This window comes from Hemiscyllium ocellatum, chromosome 17 (genome assembly GCF_020745735.1).
Source record: "Hemiscyllium ocellatum isolate sHemOce1 chromosome 17, sHemOce1.pat.X.cur, whole genome shotgun sequence".
In the NCBI taxonomy this organism is placed as follows: domain Eukaryota; kingdom Metazoa; phylum Chordata; class Chondrichthyes; order Orectolobiformes; family Hemiscylliidae; genus Hemiscyllium; species Hemiscyllium ocellatum.
This window is the reverse complement of record NC_083417.1, coordinates 49,339,086-49,358,486: the sequence shown is the minus strand read 5'-3', so window position 1 is coordinate 49,358,486 and position 19,401 is coordinate 49,339,086.

Here is a 19,401-nt window from a genome sequence, read left to right as displayed (position 1 = left end):
TATGGGCCCGCTGCTGGCAGGTGGGACTAGATTGGGTTGGGATATCTGCTTGGCATGGACGAGTTGGACCGAAGGATCTGTTTCCATTCTGTAGATCTCTATGACTCTAAATTGAGGGAACCTTACTGGGGATTGGGTGTATAAGGCATTTAAGAAGGACAGTCTGATTTTAAGTAGTTTGGGTTAATTTGAACTCATCCTAGCCTTCACAATTTTCATTAGGTCTAGTTGCTTGTTCTAGTTATGTAAATTTACAGGGAGCATGAATTTGACAAGCACCAGGATTGGTTATGGGTAAATGATGCACGTCCCAATACTCATTTTCAGGACTTATGGAATTTTGGGCCTTCGGTATCTGTATAGCACCTAAATTACAGGGGCTGTATTTCAAAGCACCTAACTGTAAAGTGTTTTGAGATTTCTTGAGACATGAAAGGCATCAAATAAATGCAAATCATTATATGTATAGAAAATATTATACATAACTCTAAATGGCTAATGCAGAGTTACCTTGGTTAAAAATAGCTTTGAAAACAAACTAATTTTTTGATTGCTTTACCTTTTCGCTGGTCAGTCATTTTGCCTTTTGCTCCTTTTGGTTCATTAACAAGTATATGGCCAGATATGAGGTGCTTATAGATGCATTTACATCACTTGTCAGGACAACAGCCCATTCAATAAGTTTTTACTGTTTGCTGGGATAATTTATTGAGCTGTTTGCATTGGGACTATTTTTCTGCACTCACAACAAGCTCAGCCAAAGTTCAAGAATGTTATCATTTAATAATTTATTGTCAGCTAGTTTTAATTTGAAGCTCCATGACTCATTGACATTGTAAATATTGTAAGGATGAAAATATATTTTACAATTGTCAGACAGCAGAGTGGAATGAAACTGCAAGTGCCTCTCCGTTGCTGGCACTTGGTAGCTTGTTGCATACCTGTATTGTTAAAATTGAATTATGCTCTTGAAATATTTAAAATGCCAATTCGTCACAAAGCTAGAAATTTGAATCAACTCCATGACAAGTTATTAAAATATACATTTGCTGGGTTGCACTTGCCCATAATTTTTAACTTTAATCCTTGCTAATGGGATTTCAGATTGCAGACAAGATCCTCTGGAGAGGGGATGAAGGCTGCTTGATGTAAAAACATGCAAGGTATTAAATCTTCTAATGTATAACACAGGTTAAAATAAATTTCAAATAATTAAATATGTGAAATATGATAGAGCAGACCTCAGTTGGTATCAATTTTTTTTATTTTCACGAGGAAATAGGGGTTTGTTAAATCACTGAGTGGATAATTCTCTATTGTCAAGTCAGCTGTAAATTTTCAATACAATAGGTGCATAATTATGTTTTACACCCAGCTCATGTCCATAGCATTAAACATTTCAAAAGCATCACTTCTGAATGCAAAAGTTTTGGTTTTCATCTGAATCACATTGAACTGTAATATCCAGAGTATCCAGTGAAATTGAGGCAGAAAATGTACAAAAAAATGGGAAGCTCAAGCCACAGGGAATAAATAATTTTCTACCGTGTTTTGAACAGTTATTAACCCAAACTCAAAATTCTGAAGTTATGATAAATCTTGTCTATTAATCAATGGTATCTATGGGCTGAAAATTGAAAGCAGATTTTCTGACATGCATTTAAGTTCCTGGTAGCGGTGACGTCCTGGAAAATTCACTTCACAATGTTATTTTAGACTGTGATTTGGAGATGCTGCTGTTGGACTGGGCTGTACAACTGATGAAGGGGAGGTGCTCCAAAAGCTAGTGTGCTTCCAATTGAACCTGTTGGGCTATAACCTGGTGTTGTGTGATTTTTAATTTTAGACTGTGTTTGAGTGTATTGCTTGAGTCAGAAGATAATATTTATGAAGCATGTCGGACACTAACCTCTGACTTCACAACTAAAATCTTTCAGTCAGTCAGGTTCCAACAATGTTAAATAACTTTTTTCCTCAAAGATTATTCATTGGAGATTCAACAGTGAAAATAGCTTCCAATGATAATGACACACCAGCAATGGTTTCAGAGCAGACTACAAATCTACGACTGGCAGAAAGGGAGAGACAAATTGATTCCGAAACATGAAAAAGGGTGGTTTTCAAGGGTGCAAAGAAAAATGAACAATTGATAAGATAATTGAATCTTCAGAAAATATGACTAGTTCATGAAGGGAATTGGAGCAATAATATGAACATTCAATCATAAACAATTTTGAGAAGTGAAAAGCAAAATTATTTGCATCTCAATCAATTATTTTTTGGTAAACTGCAGGTCAATTACTTATAAAAAGCATATAGGCACATGTATATTTTATTAGCAGTCAGATGTGTAATATTTGTAACCTTGTGTGACAATTTGATTTCTTATAATGGGATAGCTACTATATTGTTAGCTTACAGCAGAACCTGGATAAATGTTGGAAATAATATCCTAGGTCCCAGCTTGTTCATGAGGATTATGATGGGTCATGTGCTGGCAATCAATAAAACACCTAGTTAATAAGGAAAGGAATAATTTAGAGATTCTGGAAATCTGGTGGCTAACCTTCTTATGCTTAAACTTTATCAGCTCACTATATTTTGAAAGAACATTGTTACCTGAGTGAGGAACAAAGACTAAGGAAGAGATTTCAGATCTTTGATTCTGTATTAAGGTAGTGGTATTAAAACCAAATATTGTGAATTTACATTTCATTACCTTTTAGCTATCAGTCAGAAATTTCTCACCGCAGATTAAGTAGGTAAGGCTGTTTGAGAGTTGCCACAAACTAATGCAAAAGCAATTTACAATAGAGTTAGTGCTCACATGACTATTGCAAGCCTGCCTGTAAACTATGAGAAAGCGAGGACTGCAGATGCTGGAGATCAGAGTTGAGAGTGTGGTGCTGAAAAATCACAGCAGGTCAGGGAGCAGGAGAATCGACATTTCAGGCCGAAGCCCTTCATCAAGAATGCCTGTAAACTATACACAAATGCATTTCTCCAAACATTCTCTTTACATAAAACTGTATACATTGCCAATCGTAGCTGCTAATTACCGAAGTTATCCAATAAACACGATCAACAAACAGAAATTATCATTCCTGAACAAACTGTGATAATCCCAGACTGTTCTGTTTTTATCAGTCTCTACCCATTTCATCCATTATCTCTAAAGTCCCCAGGTTTTTAAACAATATACACATATGTTGTTGTTTGATATCTGTTCATTGCTGAGTGATGTTTCTTCCCTGGGGAGTTTTATTCCTGCATCAAGTTCTTAATCAAAACTAGATGCTCATCCTTCAGATTCAATGTCTCTGCTCGGTTAATGACTTCCAGAACATGTAAATCCATTGTTGTTAGTTTTTACATTTGAGTTAAAACTCCTTCTTGTTCTGTGCCCCATTACAATGGCCTATCCATAACAGTGAGCTTGCATAGGCAACTATATCCTGATGACACATTTAGTAAGTACTTTGTTAGGTAGTTCACAAATCCAACTAGTTGTCGCACTGCTTTCACAGCTGTTAGTTGGTATATCTGTGCTCCAGTTCTCACCTTTTCATATCCTGGCAAAGTCCTTTCACTAGCAGTCCATGGCCAATGTACTTGAATTCAAGAATCTTCAATTGATTCCTTTTCATCTTGTCTCATTCTGCTTCCTTGTCACACTTACTTTTCCTGCTTTGCTGTGATGATATGCTCTTCAGCTGTCATTTGCTTGTCATTCAGCTGATGGCTCTGATTGACCTTCTTTTCTTCCTTTCTGGTTCTCAGCACCTCCTGGGTCTGGGGAGTTCAGTAGCTACTGAATTCTTTAGCTTGTTTTTCAGGTAGGACTTCAGGGCAGACGGAGCTCTCTGGTCCAAGTTAGTCTGACATATTTGCAGACAACTCTCACCAAGAAGACATTCAAGACCTGAAAGAGCATATTTGTAATATTCTGGGATCTACTCAATAGTCATTGGCTTAATGACCTGCAAAGCACAGCAAATTTGTCAGCTACATATCGGGTTGCAAGTTCATACATTAGATTTCTTTCAGCTGAGATGGGTGGATTTTGCTTAACATCTACTAACTGGATGCCTGGAACTTCTTATTCTCATTGTTTTGATCTTTATTTGTCCCCTTAGGATGAATATTGTTCCATTATATAGCCTAAACCTTCCTTTCGAGGGCTTCAGTCCTAGGGCCACCATCTTGAGTCATTTCACGCCGGTCCAAAAAGCTCATGATGTTGCACAAGGCAAGGGTGTGTATCTGACACTTTCACACTTGACATTCTCCTTCAACAATCATCATTCAAATAGTCACAAACTATTGATCACCTTTAGATCTGACAATATAAATCTGTTGCATGGTGCAGAGGGATTCCATCAGAATCCTATTCCGATGATTCATCATAATCATCACTCCAGCAGTCATAATTATAGACTTGATATGTTCCTTTCTAGATAAACATTTGTGTAAAACTGATCCAGCTGTTAAAGCACTGCTCTTCCCATACTGCTTTCTTTTCTTTTGTGTGGTATCCTCGGCAATATTTCCACCCTGATCTTTTAAACATTACTTTGGCTCTTCTGCAAGTATTTCTTTCTATCTAACATATTGTTCTCATTTTGTCTGGAATGTCTCTCAGCATAATGCAAAGCCTCGTCTCTTTTCACATAACTGGAAAGCTGAGAATTTCTACACATGTCAATAGCTTTCCAGAAAAGAAATTATCACTGCCCCCTCAGTGGACATACTGTCATGGTGGGATATCTCATACTCAAGGTAATCCTGCCATTAAGAGATCAACTTTCAATTGTCTAATCTTACACCATTCAGCTAGATGCCAGTGCCATCACATACTGATCAATACCCTCCATCTCTCTCTACCTTCTGGTGTTGAACATATCCTGTTCATGAGTAGCATTTAATTGAGGTTCAAAGCTTCAAAATCTTCTATTTGGCCTCTGTGTTCTTCAGTAAGGTTTCAGATGAAATGCAGCCTTTAGCACTCTTTCTCCAGTACAGATAACAGGATTGTTATGCTTACTTGTTCAGTCTTTTAATTCAGTTCTGTAGCTATCTCATAGTTTTGCCACTGAGAGTGGAAATAATCCAATGCTGTCTCATATCTCGTTTCATATCCAGAGCAGCAGGGAATGGAAATTCGCAGCTATTTTGACTCGCCCAACACTTCAAAGTTGCAAACTATGTTTTTTTTTAACAGTCGTGACTTTAAAAAAAATCACTCAGTCTCAAATTTCACACTGCTGACATCATGTTTCAAGTGATATGTTTAATTGCTGCTGCAAACTAAAGTGAAAGCAACTTACAGTAAAGTTAGAGGTCACTCTCTAGGGCAAGCCAGCCACTGTACTATGTACAAATGTACTTCTTCAAACAAGGACAGATCTTGTATTGAATCAATGTGTTCACAGCCTTTACAAAAGAATATACATTTTCCCAGTTTTCCTACTATCCCCTTATGCCTGTAAAGTTCAGGTTTTTCACTTTTTTTCTCGTGGTGAATTACATTGTCACATCATCTAAATTAAATATTTACCAAAGCAAGAAAATACTGCAAACACTCAGAACATAGATGTTGACATGACAAGTGACATAACTTCAGTAGAATTCTGATGCAGAGCCCACATCTTAAACATCAACTTACTTGTTCCCTGTATTGACTGCCCAGCTGAGCACAAGTAGCATTTTGGTTTCTTTTTCATATTCCCAGTTTTTTGCTTTGATATTTTGACCTATCTGTTGTCTACTTTAATGATTTTTAATGTAAACAAGCAGATGACAGTAAATAAGGACAGGAATGTTACTCCATACGTGAGATGAAGAGCATTCCTGATGAAGAGCTTGTGCTCGAAATGTTGACTCTCCTGCTCCTCAGATGCTGCCTGACCAGCTGTGCTTTTCCAGCACCACACTCTTGACTGTAATCTCCAACATCTGCAGTCTTTTCTTTCTCGCCATGACAGGGAGATAACTGGACTAGAGTGTGCAAGCATGAATCAGTCTATATTTTAAATCATGCATGCTGTCCTTATTTTTGTGTTTCTATCAGGCACTCTTATGTACACATTTGTGACAAATGCCAGAGGGTGTGGGTTTTGATGGCCTGATCTGGCCGATGCTGTGGTGTGTCACCTGAGAAAGTGGTCGTGATGCCACATGACTATACCACCCATCTCAGTTTCTCATGTCTCTTAATTTCCCAAGGTACTGTAGGGTGTGCAGACATGACCTATCCGGATTTTCTGGGGACAGATGCTTCTCAGTGTTTGTCTGAATCAGACCTGCTGTATCCAGGCAAGAACTGTGTCAGCAGTGTCTCATGGAGGTGGGAAAAATTTATAAAAGTAGTAACTCTTGTTTTCCGCAGTTTGAAGTACTTATCTCTTCAAAATAAAAGCAGCCCATCACAGATCAGTGGAGGAGCCAACACCAAGAACATTGCTAGCTCAGTGTAGTGGTTGGAGTGGTTGGCAAGGCTATTTAGACACCTCTCCTTAACGCCAAAGAAGAAACAGGTGATTTCAGCATTTAATACCAGTGGAGAAAGGGACAAATGGTCAGCACATGGAGGTTAAAACCGTGGGCATCAGGAAGCCACAGGAAAATGATAAGGGGCATGAAGGAGAAAGAGATAGCTGAGCACAGGATCTACAAGCAGAAGTGGAATGAAATCAGTGTTGGCTTTTCTGGTATTGCACAACCATTGACCCACTGCCCTCATAACAGAGGACCCCTTGCCTAAGGCTGGATAACACATCAGATTCATAACAGGTGGGACCGAGCAGACTCAAAGGGCATCCAGTGCCTGGACTGGTTCTCCAGTGCCCTGCAATATCCTAGTTCTAGGGACTTGGTTATTGTGGTGATCATTATCTCACCATAATGTGGTTATCCTGTGAGATGAGGAACTTGAGGTCAATGAGGTCCTTGAAAGAGACAGCTCCTTGGGTTGAAGCAGGAAAAGGAGGTAAAAGAGGAGGTAGAATTGGAGACAGAGGGGATGACACTGAGGGAGTTCTTCCCGCTGCACATGGGGGTGGGTGATGGAGTTTGGCTAGTCTTAGCAGGCTCCTGGAAGAGGACTTTCCTCTCCCCCCTCATGATGCTGTCCTCAGGATCTCCCCCTTACATCTCATGGCACAGTGATGGCTTTTGGCACAAACTGTCTTCCTCAGTTTCTTGAGAAATGGTTGCTGTGTCTGAAAGCCACTTCCATTCTTACTTCCTCTAGCTACAATTGGCCAGGAAATCCACCTTCAGATCAATTAAGGGCTTAGCCCTTATGAACCTCAGTCAGTTACCTAACAGAGGAACATTTCTACCACAGAAGCTGACCAGTTCTTTTTCCATCTTTGTGTCAAGAACCTCAACATCTAATAGGACAATTGTATTCTCTAGTCATTAGTATTTCTGGAATACCTCCACTGGGAAAAAATGCAATTAGAAACACTGACAAAGGCAAAAGATACAAATTTAAAATGCGGTACATTGACAGGAAATGCATGGTTTTTACTATCCGTATAGAAATGTATATGGGCAGTGTATACAGTTGTAAGATCTTTTGTCCTAGAGATTCAGACTAATGCATCTCCAATGGCATTGTTCACAGTGATTATAAGAAGGTGCTCCCTCATTTCATTGTTTTAGTGTAGGAGGATGACACACATAGTGTATCTTTTCATATTGTGTCTTTGCTTTGAATTTCTCTGTCTTCTTTTACATCTTTTGTCTCTGGCATCACTCTCTTCACTCTTTACATCAACTAATTATTCCTTCCTTTTCTACTTCTATCTGATTGTATTCCTCTTCAGCTCCCCCATCTGATAATATTCCCTTTCCTCCTATGCATCTATGGTTCTCTCTGCCTTCCTCTTGCTTCTCTCATGTTTGTCTTTTGACATCCTGCTGCCCTTTCAATTCTTCTGTTCTATCCCTTTTGAATGAGTGTATAGGTCAACATTTAGGTGGTGTGAAGTGATTGAACTAGGACAAGAGGAGAAAAGTCGTGTGAGAAAGAAGAACAATGGAGAATTCTGTCACTGTGTTAGATACCTTGGAAGTATCATTAGGAGCAAAGACATAGGAAAATCTGAGAAATTTAAACATGATAAGTTATGGTTGATATTTAGGCATAATAATTAGAGCACCCAGGTATGACAACATCTTACAATGTTAATCATATGCTGTGGCATGTGCAGGATGTGCAGGCATATATAAAATAAATTGTATATTCTATATTTAAATCAGAATAGTATAGCATATAGAATACAATGCCTAAAGTTTGACCTACCACTGTGAATGTGCTTTTGTACATTGTCTGTTGAGTGTACTCCTTGCCACTTAACTGGATAGCTATTGTAGAGTTGGTGTCTAGAAATAGTTCACAGGATATTATATGGTACATTATTTAAATGAATTCATTACCTCACAATGATTATTTAATTTCAGCACAGTGCTATTACTTCAGTGAAATCCTTAGCAGCTGAAAAAAAGTCATGTTGAGGTATGTGCAGCAAAGAAACTTGTGCATCACATTGCAATCAGCTCTTATAAGCATTCGTAGAGTTGTATGCTTAAGGGGAAAGTTCTGATACTGCTGTCAGAGTACACTAATAGTACCAGCCATGCACAATGTATTTTCAAATGAATTTGAGATTATAATGATTCAATCTTCACTCAACCTATTTAGTTAGGATTGCTATCTTTGTATTCTGGTCTGGTGATAACTGGCAGGCTTTGTAACTTGTCCCATTGAAATGCTGCCAAAAATTGTCATGGAACTTTTATTCAACAAATATTACTAAAAGCAATCTTGAGGATGTTTTCCCAGCCCAATCTGTGTGTTGATCTAGATACACGTTAAAAGAAAGCGTTTTGGTCATGAACAGCCACACTTTCGCAAAAGAAGTATGATGTTCTCGGAGTTTTATACAATTCATTGTCTGGAGCAGTCCAGTCCTCACTTTTTCTGTATTGCAAGATGTGTTTTTAAAAATGGAACAACCTTAATACGATCACTACTTTTACTTTGAGATCAGTTTTCTCTATCCATGTCTGCTGCGAGCCTCAAATTTCCATCACTGGCTTTTTGACACAGACTGAACTTGCACTGGGGCAATTGTGTTTGAGACTTGTGAAGTTGTGTGTTAAGCTTCAGCCCCATAGGCTTTTCATCTTTGTTATCTCAAATAAACTGAATCTTAATCCCTGCTCAGCAAGTACATTTTTCACCTAATCCTCTTGAAGGTCTTCTGTTTGCACAGATTTTCCCTGTGAACATGCTGTTGACTGTAGTCACAGACCTCGTGCTGATGTATGGCAGCACCTCATGTAATTAGTAATGGCTCTCACCACAGAGTGTAACACTGTTGTTTCATTGACATTGGATTTTTGTAGCTTTGCATCAGTCCACAATGTTGCCAATATGTTGTCTCATGAACTGTATTAAATACTATCATTCTGCCTGTTCTGGCTGCCAAGATTCATAGAGATTCTGACAAGCTTGCTTTTTATTATTTCTTTTATTTGAGTTTATTAAGCAGTCATTTACACTAGTCCTGATAAAGGTCACTGACCTGAAATGTTAACAAGAATTCCTCTTAACATATGCCACCTGACCTGCTAAGCATTTGTAACATTTCCTGTTTTTAACTCAACCACGCTAAGCTGTTTTAAAAGCTGAAGAGTTCCATGACTTCAAAGACAAAATATCTCCAACTCAGCGATACATCTCTGCAGAATATCAACGTAAATTTAAACCCTCAAAGGACAAGGCATTAGGATATTAACTGACCATTGCCTTTTGCACATTTCAGTCACATGTTATTAATGTTGCCATCATATTGGCTTGAAAACTTTTTAATATATCAATAATAGTTAAACTTCTTCACTTTTACAATGGAATTGATCTTGCAAATGTGAAGGACCTAGTGATGTGCATCAAATAAACTTTGGTGGGACTTTTAACATACATTTTTGAACAAGATAATTAATTATAAACATTTTTAAATTGTTAGTTAGCTCAGTTCACTTTCTTCACCTTCTTCATGGCAGTCCCTTAGGTTCATGATGACTTTCTTCCACTTCTGTGTGGGTCTTGATGTGACTAAGCGGTGCAATACGTGATCCACAAACCCTGTCCCTTGTGGGAAAGATGGTGTTTATTGAAGCAGCTGGATGGGACGCTTAGGTTCATGCATGTTCCTTCCACTGTTTGCACTCAGCTTCCAACTAGGCCTGTCAGAGATGCTCGAAACAGTTCACTTGAATCTTCTTTTGTGGAACAGTTTGCTAACAACATGAGAGTGGATCAGTTCAGCTCAATTTTACAAAGAAATGCTGAACTTTTTGAGTAACTAAATCCGAAGAGTGGTATTTGTAAAAATATCCTTTGCAGTTAGGTCTCTATCTCCTATTAGTTCTTTAAAGCATCTATTTTAAAGCACTCATCCTTATATTTAATCCTCTCATGGCCTTTCATTTTTTATATCAATATGACTTCTGGCAGTTCTAGAACCACTTTATTTTGTTTTCACCAACTTGAGCCTCTTGTATACCCTTCCACTTTCCTCACCATTTGTGGCCATGCATAAAGCCGCCAAGGTGACGCAAAATATAATTTCAATACTAACTTCCTTCACCTCCCTCTCTTTCATTAAGGCGACACCTTTGACAAATGTTTGGTTGCTCTCTCTTATTTCTCTATTCAAATTCATACCTCCATACATCTTGGATCTTTTATGTATTAAGTGTATGATCTAAAGGTGGGCTGCCATGAAGTCTTTTATCATTGGATGTTTTTTCTTAGCAGCAGCTTTCTGCTCCCCCATAAAGAGAGAAGAGTTGAAAGATCCAAGTCGTCATCCATCCATGTGGCAGGCACCAACACTTACTCCTTGCTATGGTTGAAGCAGCACCTCGGCTTTACTAGATGTCTCAGCATTGTGGTTAAGATCGATAACTGACTAGGATCTGAAAGCAATAATCCACTTTGTGCTATACTATACCACAGCACAATGACATTACATTTCTTTTCTAAACCCTTTTGCGGGCAATATCCACTCACAAGGTTTGAAAGTCTGGAAGTGCAAACTTATCAAAGATAGATTTTTTAAATGTATTACTTTATGTGTTTATAAAATGTCTGGAATAAAAACAAAATTAATTAGACCATAAGTAAATCAGCATGATTGTTAGTGTCTTTAAGAAATGAACATTAATTTAGGTAAGGGATGTTTAAGGATAATAATTCTTCCCGCTAACATCACTAAACAAATCTTATAACTTTTCCTGTTCCTTCTGCTAGTATAGGTGCTTCGATGTTTGTGCGTCAATCAACCCTTGAAACCTTAAAAATCTTTTCAAAAACAGGGAGTGACTTATACTCCGAGAATAAAAGTGAATTGCCGGTAAAGGTGATTGTTATTTTGAAATGACATCAGCAACAATGCAAAAAATAAGCATTAATACAACAAATGCTGGGGATTGCAATGAGGCAGACAGCATTCATGGAGAGGGAACAAGATAAAGTTTCAAGTCTAGATGACTCTTCACCAGAGCTGAAGTGAAGTGTGGAGGGGGTAACATTTATGCTATATATGGGGGGTGTGAGCGTGGGTGTGAGTGTGGTGGGTTTTAGAGTGCTGGGGGAGAAAAGATGCCGATAGTTCAGATCAAGTGATGGGAATGTGAGAATGGCAGAGCAATGGTGTGTCTAACTGCCAGACTGGAAAGAGCAAACAGATCCACTGACATGGGGGGAGGGAAGAGAGGACATTGTGATAGAGAATGTAACAAGTAAAGCTAAAAGCAAGAGAAGACATGGGAGATGGTTCACATCTTGAAGGCTTTGAACTCAATAGTAAGTGCAGAAGACGGTAAAGTGCCTAGAGTGAAGTTGAAATATTGTTCCTCCAGTTTGCGCCTTGTTTCACTGGAAGACTACAATATGCCAAGGACAGACACGTGGGCACACTCTGATCACTTAATCTGAACTATCGACATCTTTTCTCCCCAGCACGCTACGCCCCTCCACACACAACGCCCCTCCCAACTATAGCATAGATGTTGCCCCCCACATCCGCACCCCGCCCCCCCCCCCCCCCCCCCCCACCTCGACACCTTACGTTATCTCTGATTAACACTCATCTAGATTGGAAACATTACCTTGTTTTCTTTTCATGGATGCTACCTGACCCACTGTGGTCTCCAGCATTTGTTGTTTTCAGTCCAGATTCCAGCACCTGCAGTAATTTGCTCCTACAAAGAATAGGCATGTCTTACACTCCTGCATATGTTTACAACAAAGTCCCTTTTGCCTGCTTGATCATTTGCATCCAGTTATAAACTCATGTGCATTTTTAGTACAGAAAACTGATGCTGATGTCTCATGCAAGTAAAATATATTGTAGCTGAACAGGGGAAGACGGATAATGTTCACTTATGTGCAAAATATGTGCCAAAGCATGAATTTTGAAACTAAAGATGTGGGTCAGGTTTGTTACTTGAATGTTGTGATTTGTAATAGATTCAAAAGCAAAAACTTCTGTGCATTGTGGAAATTTGAAATGAAAAGAGGAAATATTCCAAATACTGAGCAAGTTTGTCACCATTTATAGAAATCATAATACAATGCATGCTTCAGGTTAAACATCATTCATCAGAATCCTTTGGAATTAATTTAGGTAATCTAGGTACCAAAGCCTTCAAGATGTGACCATCTCCCATGTCCTCCCTTGCGTTTAGCTTTACTTGTTACATTCTCTATCACAATAAAATAAGATACATTAAACTCCAAACTTCTGGAAAGGAATAACTTGTTCATTAAGCACCTTTCATAACCTCAGGACACCTCAATGTACTTTACATCCACCAGTTATGTACTTCGAAATGAAGCCACAGTTGTAATGTGCACATGACATTTCTCTCATAGAAGGATTAGAAATATCAATCCATCATAGGACAGAGTAAGTTTTAGTTTAAAATTACCAGTCTGTGATTATAAATTGGCATTTGCGTTATATATGAGAGGATATGGGCCAAACACAGGCAAATGGGACTTGTTCAGTTTAGGAAATCTGGTTGGCATGGATGAGTTGGGCTGAAGGTCCTTTTCCATATGACATGACTGTCTGAATCTCTGAATCATCTTACTGCTTTGAAGATAAGAGTTTTGAAACACTTTGTTTAGCATTTAAATTATTGTACTGATCAGTGCAAATTTACTTAATGTAATCTTTTAATAAATGGTTGCATCAACAACAGAACAATATATGTCAATGCAATGAACCAAATCCAGCTTTGGTCTAATGTTCAGAAAATGATGGAGAATTGCTATAGAGTGGGCTTCTTCACAGTGGACTTATAATGATGATGTGCACTCATTTTATCAGTAGAGGTCACCAGAGTTCCATTTCGAACTTTAGGAACAATTGAGGTAACTAAAAGTAAATCTATTGCTCTAGCAACAAGAAATTAACCATGCTGAGTGACAGAAAATTAAAGAATGCAGTAGGAGTACTCTAGAAAGGCTTACAATATTCTGTAACTCTGCAGGTACAATATATTGCCACTGTTACAGTGCAGACACTAACCAGTGTTAGTTTTGGATGAAATATAGGAATTGTACCTAATTTACCAAACATTGTTTAAATCCATGTCACTCCATTCTTCAGCAATCAGCTAGAATCAAACTTCCAATATAATGCTGAAGGTGTTCACTGTTGCAACAATGTTTTGAACCTTTCAAACAGTTTTGTGAGAGTAAACATTAAAAAAACATTCTGGCATTTAACTTCTTTAAGCAGAGACCAATGAGACTGTGTGGATCCAGCTATGACAAAAACTAATGGAGTTGATTAGATGCAGGTAAAAAAAAACACAGATAAACTAGAAAGGCACAGAGCCTAAGCACAGATAGCAATCATAAACTGTGTGTCCAATTGTGGATTTGGCAAGAATGGAAATTTGGTGTAGTCAGCCAAGAGCAAGTGCCCCTTTTTGCTTTAGAACACATATGATGATTTGAATAAGCTTGATAAATACATATTTAAAACTTGGAATTGATATTTAAGATTTTATTAAATTCATAATTTAATCCAGTTACATGGATTAGTTGAATAAAAACATATGAATGTATTAGTTAAAACTGGCAACTTTACTTTAAGTTGTACCACAGCTATTGAGAGAATATGAGAATCGAGAATCTGTGATGTTTAGCACCATATCTGTCATGTCAGAAACTCAAGAAACATACAAAAACAGAAATTGTGGGAGAAACTAAACATGTCTGGTAGAATCTTTGGTGTAAGAAACAGAATTAATGTTTTGAGTCCAGTATGACTTTTCAAAGGGTCCACTGTACTCAAAATGTTAATTTGGAACCATTTGTGTCTGTTGTTCCTTTCTAAGTTAGGTTAGATATTTAGTTAGCAGTTGAATCTGAAACATGGCAAGATGCCTCAGTCCAGTAAATACATATCCATTGCCATGTGGAAGCTCATAGAGGCTTCTAAGTCCTGGACATCTACATTGTCAGGGAATGTCATCAGCTGGAGGAGCTCAAGCTCCAGGTTTTGGAAGTTGAGCAGCTGCTGGTGTTACTGCAGTGCATCCGTGAAACTGAGAGCTATGTGGATTGCACATTGCTGGAGGTGGTCATTCCTCCGCTTAAGAGTGTACAAGTGGAGACTACAACATGAACAAGGAGGCTCAGGCAGAAGTGCAGAAGACCCTCGAATATATTTTGCTTCCTTATCAGTATTCAATCCTGAATTCTGGGGACAGCGATGGGTCCACTGGGGAGTGCCGTTGGAGCAAAGGTCACTGAACCATGGCTGATTCAACTGTGGAAGGGTGAAGAGAAAGGTCAGGAAACCAATAACACTAGGGGATGCAATCCTGAGGTGAACAGAGAGACAATTCTTCAGTCACAGTTATGACTTTGGACTGATATTTTACTTCCCTGTTTCCAGGGTCAAGGATGTTATTAAACAACTCCAGAACATTCTGAGATGGTAGTGTGAAGGTCAGAAGTTGACTAGGCTGAAAAATGGGACAGGTTTGAGAGAGCTAGAAAATCAATTAAAAGGCAGGCCCAGGAAGGTAATAATTTGAAGGTTACTACTAGTGGCACACAATAGTGAGTGCAGAAATAGAAAGTCGGTTCAAATTAATTCATATCTGAAGAGGTGATGCAGAAGGGATGGCCTTAGAAAACTTTAACATTGGAATTGCTTCGAAGGGAGAGACATGTACATAACAGAGTTTGTCCCACATCGGGGCCAGGATCAATATGTTGGAGGGAGGATTTCCTGTGATATGACAACGGATGAATGGACACCACACAACAATCAACAGACAGGAGTGTTCCCTCCCAGTTGGGGAACACTTCAGTGGTCCAGGACATTCGATCTCGGACCTTCGGGTGACCATCCTCCAAGGTGGACTTGGGGACAGGCAGCAGCGAAAAGTGGCCGAGCAGAAGCTGATAGCTACGTTTGGTACCCATAGGGAGAGCCTCAACTGGGACCTTGAGTTCATGTCACATTACAGGTGACCACCATTGCACTATACACACGCACAGATACTCCTACACTCACACACACAGGCACTCCTGTACACACATACACACAGATACACATATACACAGATGCGCACAGACACTCACACACACCCTTACAGACACACGTATTCCCACATTCACACATACACCCCCTCACAGAATTAAGATACTCTGTACTCACTACACATACACATACGCTTTCTCACACTCACAACCCCCAAACCAGACAGACAGACACACACAGACAGACAAAGACCCACATGCACACAAATACTTTGTGGGGTGAATTTGTAATTCAGGGTTACATTTTTGCAAGGTTTGTGAAGGTTTGTAGCTCAAGATTACATTGTACTTTGCTCAAAAACTGCATGCATTCATGTAGAACTCTGAGCTCAAAACTGCATGAATTCATGTAAAACTCCGTTATCTCACTTTTTAGATTAGAATCAATATAAGCATCATGGCATAGACAGAGAATACAGGGGGCTAACACCTTCAACATATTGTCTACCCATCACCATTGTTAACAGCTAACCTGAGAATGCAAATTTAAAAAAAAAGGTTTTGTGATTTACACATGAAAGAAGTGAAACTATCATGGTATTCCAGCAGATGAAAGGCTTAACAGACAATCAATTTTTCAATGTATAATTTCAGTTACATCACACTGTAAATTTTTGCTATAAATTCTGTGTGTTAGGATTGAGCCCTCCACTATCACCTGATGAAGGAGCAACACTCAGAAAGCTAGTGTGCTTCCAATTAAACCTGTTGGACTATAACCTGATGTTGTGTGATTTTTAACTTTGTACACCAGCATCTCCAAATCATGACTACATGGGATTGTTAGCCTCGTATTTTGTGCTCAAGTCTTAAAACTTTGAACCCTGAACTTTGTGACTCGTTGTTTACAAGAGTGCTACTGACTATGTCCCATAACCAACAGGCTACACCAAGAGCTGAAACATACTAACCTAAATCAGTTAGTGCACATACGAAAGGTCACTTGTACAGTTTTTTAAAAAACATTTGTTCTCATCCATGTTTATAGCAAATACACAAAAGACTGCTGGTGTAGTGATTATAATGAGGTCAGCCAGATGGGCTTCATAGAATATGAGTTCCCTGATTAGGGCTGTTAACCTGGTCCAATCGGGAAGCCTTGGCTGACAGATATAAACAGGCATGTCAGAAGTTCTGTTCACTCTGACAGCTGACTCTGAGGAAGCCAGACCCTCAGTGTCAAGTACTATGTATACGCAAATAAAGGATGACTTGGTGACTTGATACCAGCCTCTGTGGAGTTATTTCAGTGGAGATGAGAGAAAAAAACTGCTCCTGAAGAAATTCACTTGCAACATTGCCTTTGAGTTGGAGTAAGCATACTGTTATTTGGGAAGGTTGACTTGTTTGATCCTGCCATTGTAGATTAGGATATGGAACGGATGCATTTTGTTTCTGGGCAACTGACATAGGGGCAGATGAAAAGCAATGGGTAATTCTCCTGACAGTTTGTGGGCCTGCAGCTTTTTCAGTTATTAGAAGCCTAACATTTCCTGAGGCACCAGATACTGAAACCTTTCAAGTGTTGACGGATTTAGCTAAGGAATAGTATAACCCTAATCATCTACTAATTCTGAGACACTTTCAGTATTATTCAGCAATTCAAGAACCTGGGGAATCCATATTGGGATTTTTGACTAGGTTGAGATGACTGGCAGAGGCTTAACCCTCAATAAGATGTTCAGAGACCATTTAGAATGTGGGATTAATGATGTAACCATGCAAAAGTACCCACTAGTTGAAGCCCAACTGGACTTCAAACAGGCACCATAACTGGCTTTGTCATTGGGAACTGCGAGAAAGAGAGGACTGCAGATGTTGGAGTTTAGAGTCAAAAAATGTGGTGCTGGAGAAGCACAGCCAGTCAGGCGGCATTCAAGGAGCAGGAGAGTTCCTGATGAAGAGCTTATGCTCTAAACGTCAATTCTTCTGCTCTTTAGATGCTGCCTGACCGGCTGTGCTTTTCCAGCACCACACTTTTTGACTCATTGGAAACTGCAGCAAGTGGAGCATATGCATTTTAGGGAATGCAGATGGAAGTGCACCCTCACCATTCTAACTGAGTCAGAGAACACCACTTGAGTAAAGGTAAATCCATAGCCTCATTCATGACATGTTCTGAACAGAGGGACTCTAGGCCAGCAAAACACCAAAACAAAGCCAAGCCTCAGCCAAGCAGTTAACATTTTCTTCAGGATCCAGGTCATTGAGCCATTGTAGTTGCTGCCAGCATGTGGACTTGAGTCAGAAAAGCAGCCTGACTAGCCCTGAATTGAGCAAGAGAATCTCATTGGCCAGCATCCAGGAGAATATACACCCCTGGAAACCCCATCTACATCTAGTTTGGATCAGTTTAATTGCTTAGCAACTTCCAAATCAAAACAAATCAAATTAAGTGCCTGGTTAAATGATCACCTTGTTGTAATGGAAGTTGAAACAGGCACGGCTGTGTCAATGGCTATATCACGGACTATCTGTGATTCTACAAGGCCTGTCCAGTGTCATTTGCTTTATGGGTAAAAGTACAGACAGAAATCAGGAGGCTGGATAGTGAAGGAATTATCAAAGCAGTGCAGTTTGAGGAATGGGTAACACTGGTCATTCCGATTGTGAAATCCAGCTGTTCAGTTTACCTTTGTGGGGTTTGTAAACAAAAGGCAAATGGCTTCTTGCAGCCATTGATGTTAAACTTGCCAGCCAATGATTGTTGGGTTTGATAGGTGTGGCAGCACAGCAATACTGAAGGGATTAAGCAGTACAATATACAGGCCAAGCACAAAAAGAGAAAACTTTGTTCACAGCATGATAGAATTTCATATTAAGTTTGAATTAAGTTTGAAGTTAGGGTCTTAAATTGAAAGAAAGCCAATTACAAAGGCAATTAGCTGAAATTGATCAGAAAAGTAGATTAAAAGTTGACAGTAATGGCAAATATTAAAATAAAAAAATTATAATTCTCAACAAATATCCATTCCCTTGAGGAAAAACATTCCACTGGAAAAATTATTTACTGGAGGAATTGAGAACAGAATTAGATTAAAAGGAAAAGCTAAGAATTTTGCCCAAAATATGGCAAACCTAAGGTTTGGGAGCGTTTGAAAAATCAGTGCAGAATGGCTGAGAAACCAATATCAAGGTAGAAAATAGAATATGAAGTAAAATAGCAAAATAGTAAAAATTAACAGATAGTACGATGTTATAAAAATACATAAAATGGAAGTGCTATGCAAAGATTAATGGAGTCCTTCAGAGTTAGGAAAAAACAATGGAGTTTAAGGAAATGGCGGACACATAAACAAATGTTTTGAGGAGACTTTCACAGCCAAGTAAGGTGAGTTTATGTGTTTACCAGGAGTTAAATCTCTGAAAGGAATATCAAGTCAGGATCTGACATCTTCCCACCTTTTTGTCCCAGATTACTACTGGTTGGGATTGAAGGCAATCAAGAATCTCTCTTGGATCTGACATGTAAGTACTTAAGGCCATTAAGAAGTCAATTGAGAAATGTTTTAACCTCCAATTCTGGATATCCCAGGAGACTTCCTGTCAGCAACTTGCCAAGGTCACTAAGCTAAAAGTACAGCAGAGAAAGCTTCCCCAGTGAAACGCAGAAACTGGGAAGACTTTGATCAGTGTAAGAGAAGAGCTCCAGTCAAGGCCAGGGCAAGGAATGTTGTTCAGTTTCTTGGAGGATACTTTCTTTGATTAGCACTTCACTCACCTTCAGCTGCACTTCCTTGCTGCCAGGTTTCGAC